The 6958-nt window shown below is 41.0% G+C and overlaps 1 protein-coding gene and 1 pseudogene across 2 annotated transcripts in view; one reads left to right on the top strand and one right to left on the bottom strand.

The window, feature by feature from the left end:
• Positions 1-1295: 1295 nt before the first annotated feature.
• On the bottom strand, positions 1296-1629 carry LOC105978692 (annotated as a pseudogene).
• A 5207-nt stretch (positions 1630-6836) lies between these two features.
• The window catches only part of SGMS2 (sphingomyelin synthase 2), a 96804-nt gene continuing 96682 nt past the window's right edge, over positions 6837-6958 (top strand). For both annotated transcript variants that reach the window (XM_045284193.1, XM_004703299.2), the window contains exon 1: positions 6837-6908. The gene's annotated coding sequence lies outside the window, so the exon portion shown is untranslated. The remainder of the gene's footprint in view (positions 6909-6958) is intronic.

The raw sequence follows: 6958 nt of genomic DNA, 5'->3' as shown, positions 1-6958 counted from the left end.
GTAAGAATGATGAAGTCAACAGATGTACTAAAGTGCTAGACACAGATGACGTATGTACAGATTGTGAGGAGTTGTATGAGCCCCTAATAAAGTGATTATTTAAATTAAAAAAAAGATATTTTACTTTATAAAATAACAGTTAGTTGGGTATATTTAAGGATGTAAGAAAAATTACCCAATTTTTTTACTTCATAATATACAAACTATGGTGCATGTTGTTTTTATTGGTTACTAAATGCCATTGAGCTGGTTCTGACCAAAGTAACTTTACTGTGAACAACAGAATGACATACTGCTGGTCCTGTGCCATCAGCGCAGTCACTGCTACGCCTGAGTCTACAGCTGTGGTCATTGCGTCAATCTATGTCATGGAAGGTCTTCCTCCTTTTCACTGACCCCCTATTTACCAGAAATGAAGTGGTCCCTCCGACTAGATCTCCGAACTACATGAGACTTAGTCTCACCATCCTCACTTCTTAGGAATACACTGGTGGTTCTTCTTCAAAGACGAATACGTTTGTTCTACATGCAGTCTGTGGTAGATTCACTATCCTTTGCCAATGCCATGATTCAGAGCACGAATCCTTCTTTGGTCTTCCTTTTGCAGATTTCATATGTGGATGAGCCGCTAAAATACCATGATTCGGACCAGGCATACCTTCATACTCGACATTGTATCTTTGCCTTTTTAGCAATTATTATTATTAGCACTTTAAAGAGAACTATTTCAGCAGATTTGCCCCAAGCACTACATTGTTTGACTTTCTGACTGCTGCTTCCATGGTTTCACTGGTTGTGGGACCAAGTAAAATGAAATCCTTGACCACTTTAATCTTTTATCGGTTGGTCATGTTGCTTTTCGGTCCAGGTGTGAGGATCCATATGGGAGACTGTAGGCTTTGAACTTCACCAGCAAGTGCTTTCAGTCAACTTCACTGTCGGCAAGCAAGGCTGTGTCGCCGTTGTCTCAGGTTGTTATCGAGCCTTCCTCCAGTCCTGACATGCTCGTCCCGTGGAGGCCAGCTCAGGTGATCTGCTCCGCATACAGTTTCAGTAAATATGGTGAACAGATATAATCTTTACATACAGTTTCAGTATATACGGTGAACAGATATAATTTTAACATACAGTTTCAGTAAATATGGTGAACAGATATAATCTTAACAGTTTCAGTAAATAAGGTGAACAGATATAATCTTAACATACAGTTTCAGTAAATATGGTGAACAGATATAATCTTTACAGACTTTTTAAAAAACAAATGCATGCTTTTATTTATTTACTTTTCAATAAGTTTAAATCCTTGAGGGGTACAGCATCACACGGACTCTTGTGTCCAATGGTCTTAGCAGGCAGGTTGCTCCGGAATTGGGCCTGAACCATGCCTCTGTTTCTATGGGCCCGAGTTACCTTTCCCCAAGTGACTCTGGTTTTGTTAGGTTTGCCACCAAGAGTCACTATGTTGTTCTTTGCTTTGAACGCATAAGCACATCTTTTGTCTAAATAGAATTCAATTTCATCTCAGGCATAAACACCTTCAATTTTAAGAAGAGCCATGTGCCCCTTCTGGTCCAGAGACCCCCATCTGTAACTAGCAAAAATGGCCTTCAGCCACATCCTTCGAGACATAGTTGCCATTTAGAAGTCTTGTTCCCAGCAGGCCTCCACAGGCTCCAGTATGGCAGGAAAGGCAACATATATCCTTTCCCTTTCCTGATTTTAAACCATGCTGTCTCCTGTGGTTCTATACCAATGACCACTTCTTGGTCCTAGCACAGGTTCCACATGAGCACAATTACATATGTTCTAAAATTCCTTTTTTTTAAAAAACATTAACTATAATTTGTTGATCCACACAGGTTAATGCATTACATCGTTTTGATATGTTTTGTGTCAACTTGCCTGGGCCAGGGTTCTCAGTGGCCTGGCAGTTAAGACCTAGTAATCCCCCATGATGCAATCTAATCCAATGAAATGATTTCCATAAAAGGATCTGCTATAAGCAGCTAATCCGTAATAAGACTAGAGTGAGAGACAACACCCTCACTCAGATCACAGCTCTGATGCAATCAGTCAAAAGGAAATTTCCTCAGAGGTATGTTCATTGTTGTTAGATGCCATTGATTCGATACCAATTCATGGTGATCCTATGCACAACAGAATGAAATACCACCTGGTCCTGCTCCATCCTCACAGTTGTTCTTATGTTTGAAGGGGTATGGCTTGCTTCAGTATAAGTTAACTATGCGGAAAAGATTACTTGCCTTTGGCTGGATCTAGATCCTGCACCTGGTTCATCGACCTCCAATTCTATGGACTCAAGTCAATGGCCTGCCATATTGCCTGCCCACCTTGGATTCATTGGCCTCTGCAGCCACAAGCCTGTTTTCTTCCTGCCAATCTTGGGTTGACCAGCCCCCATAGAGATTGGAGAAGTCTCTAGCAAAACAGACTTGGAACTAGCCTGGACTTGGATTGGATTTGCTCACTTCTGCAATGGTGTGAGTCATTGGTTCGATACAAGTATCTCTATCTATCTACATCTACAAACAAAACTATATACATATATGAGAACCCAGCCTAAGATGCTTATCAATAAAAAGCATAGTTGAACACCTCTCTTGTACTCTCCATTTTCAGCCAACATCTATAGTATGGCAGCAATGATATCCATCATTCCCTATCCTCTTCTGAATCTGGCTTGAATTTCTGGCAGTTCCCTGTCAGTGTACTGGTGCAACTGTTTTTTGTTGTTTTTTTTTAACTGTTTTTTAATTATCTTCAGTATAATTTTATTTGCATGTTAAATTAATGATATTGTTTGATAATTTCCATTCTGTTGGATCATACCTTTCTTTGGAATGGGCACAAACATGGGTATCTTCCAGTCAATTGGTTAGCTATCTTCAAATTTTCTTGGCATAGATGCGTGAGTACTTCTAACTTCACACATCTGTTTATTGAAATATCTCAATTGGTATTCTGCCAGTTTCTGAAGTCTTGTTTTTTGCCCATGCCCTCAGTGTAGTTTGGATTTCTTCCTTTAAAACACCAATTCCTGATCATGTGCTACCTTCTGAAATGACTATTGACCAATTATTTTTTTCTACAGTGACTCTGTATATTCTTTTTATCTTGTTTTAATACTTGCTGCATGACTCAATATTATGCCCACAGAATCCTTCCATATTTCAACTAAAGGCTTGAACTTTTCTTCTTCCTCTTCTTTTTTTCAGTTCAAGGTATGCTGAGTGTGTGCTTCCTTTTTGTTTTTCATTCCAGGTGTTTGTACATTTTATTATAATACTTTGTCTTATTAAGCTGCCCTGTGAAATCCATTCAGCTCTTTTCGACATTTCTTCCATTTGTTTAGCTACTCTATTTGACATAGATTTTGATCTCTTATTTCCTGTCCCTTTAATGACCTCTTGCTTTCTCCATATATGCTGTCCTTGATGCCATCCCACAACTTGGTTTGTCTTTGGGTCAATCTGTTCTTGAGATGATTTTTTAAATTCAGGTGGAATATACTCAAGATCATCATTTGGCTCTGGCAGCCTTGTTTTAGCTTTAGCTTCCACTTATATATGAGCAATTGATGGCCTCTTCCCAAGTCAAACTCCTGGTTGTGTTCTGACTTATACTGAGTTCTCTACCGCCTCTTTTCACTCTCTCAAAAAATACCTCACCGACAGTGAGTTGATGCCAACTCATAGTAGCCCCAAAGGCCAGGATAGAACCACCCCTGAAGGTTTCTGAGACTGTAATTCTTTACTGGAGTAGGAAGCCCCACCTTTCCACAGATGCACTCAATTCTTGTGTATTACTGATAACTGAAATGCAAAAGTCAAAAACAATGAAGGATCAGTAGTTTGAAAATATGGCCTTGGTGATCAAAACACCAAATGGAAATCACACAAAAGAACTTTAAAAGCCCAGTGATATATTCATTGGAAATGTCTCTTTTCAACAACACAAACAGTGACTATGAACATAGGCCTGATCAGATGGAATGAATCACAATAAAACTCCAAAACCAAACTTACTGCCATCGAATCAATTCTGACCCCAAATTCAAAACTAACCATGAAAAAGTCTCTTGTTCAGACAGAGGCTTTTTATTATTATTTTTTAATGGTGGAGCAATGAGATGTGTGTCAGACAACTGTGATAAATGGACTGCTGGCTGTTTGGAACATGTAAACCAATCATATACATAGGCCCAAAATTTCACATCATTATTTTTGATAGCACTTTAGAATATTTTATTTATACCAATCTCCATTATGTCCAAATATTTGGGTGGCTATTCACCCAAACTTGTTACACATTTAAATATTTCATAGCCCGAGGTGCACATAAGTATTTCTTTCTTTTTTTAATCATTTTATTAGGGGCTCATACAACTCTTATCACAATCCGTACATACATCAATTGTGTAAAGCACATTTGTACATTCATCGCCCTCATCATTCTTAAAACACGTAAGTATTTCTTACATTTTGTTCCTTGGGATATTTTTCTCCCCACATAAAGTTTTGCAATAATGATATAAAAGAGAAGGCAGTTCATTGATGATATGTAAGAGGACTTCATTATCTTGTGATTCCATTTCCCATAAACTTTTTGAAGATCCCTAGTATTTCTGTGCTGAGAGATTCTTGTATGAAGTAGAGCAAACTAGAGGCGAGGGTTTTGTAAAACTTTTGTCTCTTTGCACTTAATAACAGTGAGTTAAAGCTCATAAGTGTACTTATTATTACCTGTGTACACTGAAATGTTGAAAAGCAAGGACGTTTCTTTCAATATTAGGTACACCTGATTCAAGCCATGGTATTCTGAATTGCCTTCTATGCATGTGACAGTTGCACACTGAATAAGGGAGACCAAAGAAGAATTGATGCTTTTGAATTGCGGTGCTGGCAAAGAATATTGAAAGCACCATGGTCTGCCAAAAGAACAAGCAAATCTGTCTTGGAAGAAATACAGTCAGAATATTCCTTAGAGGCAAGAATGGCAAGACTTCATCTCATGGACATGCGGTCAGGAGAGACCAGTCTCTAGAGAAAGACATCATGCTTGGAAAAGTAGCAGGCCAGCAAAAAGGGAAGACTTCAGTCAGATGGTTTGACCTGGTGGCTGCGTCGAGGGGCTCAAACATAAGGACAGTTGTGAGTGTGGCACAGGACTGGATGTATTACTCTGTTGTACAGAGTCCAGATGAGTTGGAACCGACTTGATGGTATCTAGCAAATTGGGAAATTGCGGTGTTCCGTATTAGGTAATATTCAAGTGAAAAAGAATTTTTCCCATACCTCATCCAACTATCTTATTGCCAGAGTCTGTTGGGACATATTTGCCCCACAGGATATTTCTCAAATTCATCCTACCTAACAAACATTTTAAAACACAATGGTTCTGTATGCAGTCCATTAATAACAACAGCATTATATTTATAAAATCTTATAAACAAAATATCATATGGTAACGAGAAGGTTAAATCTAGTCTTTCTGTGTTACCAAGGAACAGGGTACTCACACGTCTGAATCAGATTTGTGACTATCTGTAAAAAAACTACTGGTTTGAATTTCCATTTACTTTGCCTCCTAGCAAACCAATCCATTTACTATTACCTTCTGGGCAAAATGCCTGGGATTTGTAAAACTGGGGACAAGCTACTTATTGAAAAGGAAAAATAAGCTTAGGAAATATAAATTTCAGTTGTCAATGGGCTCTTCTGGTTCCTTACTACCCTATAGCTTTATAGATACTGTTGAGCCTTTGCTTAATTCAGGAGCATTTTCATTTGGGAAAAATGTCTGTCATATGACAACACCCCAGAGTTGTCGGTTAAAGTGTCCGCTTTGGCAAGCTCCTTTACCAAGTGGGCTGTTTAAGAAAGAACCAAAGACAAGACGATTGTTTACCAACATTTTATCTCCACTACATACACAAAGATGCCTCTGGTTATTTTGTTGACTATAAGCCAGAGCAAATGCTACCCATGACTACCCTGTCTGGAAGTTGATATTAACATAAATCACACCTGTCAGTTAAATCCAATATAGATTTGGCCAAGTTCCCTCTCCTTGTTCATCCTGATTAGGCTCTCTACAGCTTAGATAACCGGGCAGCAGTCATATGACGAGCAACTTCAAGGAAATGTGGAGTCTCGAGAATTTTTTTAAACAGTAACCTTTTCAGTTATCATGACAACAACGAGACTGAACTCATCATCGAAGAAAGCACACGTGGCTGCATTTGCCCCCAATGCTGCAGAAAAGCGCAGGGTTCCACTGAGCTGGGAATTCTTCTTTCCCTGTTTATTTTGGTTACGGTTTCTTATACTAAACGAGAAGCAAATCAATTAACAGGACAAATGACACGCTGGTTAGTCACCGAAGGGAAAGTATTATTGGTCTCATTAACTTGGAAACACCCTCCCCGCTCAACCTAGGGCTGCCTTGGGGCGGCTCATGACTAAGGCTGCCAAGCAACCCAGTGAGGCTTGAAAACCCACCTTCTGACCCTGGCCGGGCGACACCCTCTGAGTAAACACCAGCGCCCCTGAAACCCACTCCTCGCCGTCAGGGAGCGGTTCCGGAATCAGGCCGGGGACGGGGGTGGGGAATCCCTTTCCGGCCCCACCCCTGAAACTTGCCAGGAGCGGCACCCAAAGAACTTTGCCAGACGGACCGCAGGCGCGGGGCCGGGCGGTCTGCTCCGGGCCCTGCACCTTTGCGCCCAGCGCCCGGGGCGCGGCCTGCCAAGCCCCTCCCTCGCTGCACCTTTAAAGGCTGGCGGAGGGGAGGACTCCGCGGTTGGGGATTTCTCCGTGAGAAGTCGCACAGGTTCTCCTCGCTCCGCTTTGACGCCGGCCGAGCCGCGGCCGCCCCGGAGCGAAAGGGTGAGTCACTGTTTGGGAGCGGAGTGGGCGGGCGAGGGCGTGGGAGAATG

Source organism: Echinops telfairi, unplaced genomic scaffold (genome assembly GCF_000313985.2).
Source record: "Echinops telfairi isolate 266 unplaced genomic scaffold, ASM31398v2 ScPeMD7_7468;HRSCAF=8506_0, whole genome shotgun sequence".
In the NCBI taxonomy this organism is placed as follows: Eukaryota; Metazoa; Chordata; class Mammalia; order Afrosoricida; family Tenrecidae; genus Echinops; species Echinops telfairi.
The sequence above is the reverse complement of the archived record's forward strand: the minus strand, read 5'-3'. Positions and strand labels throughout refer to the sequence as shown.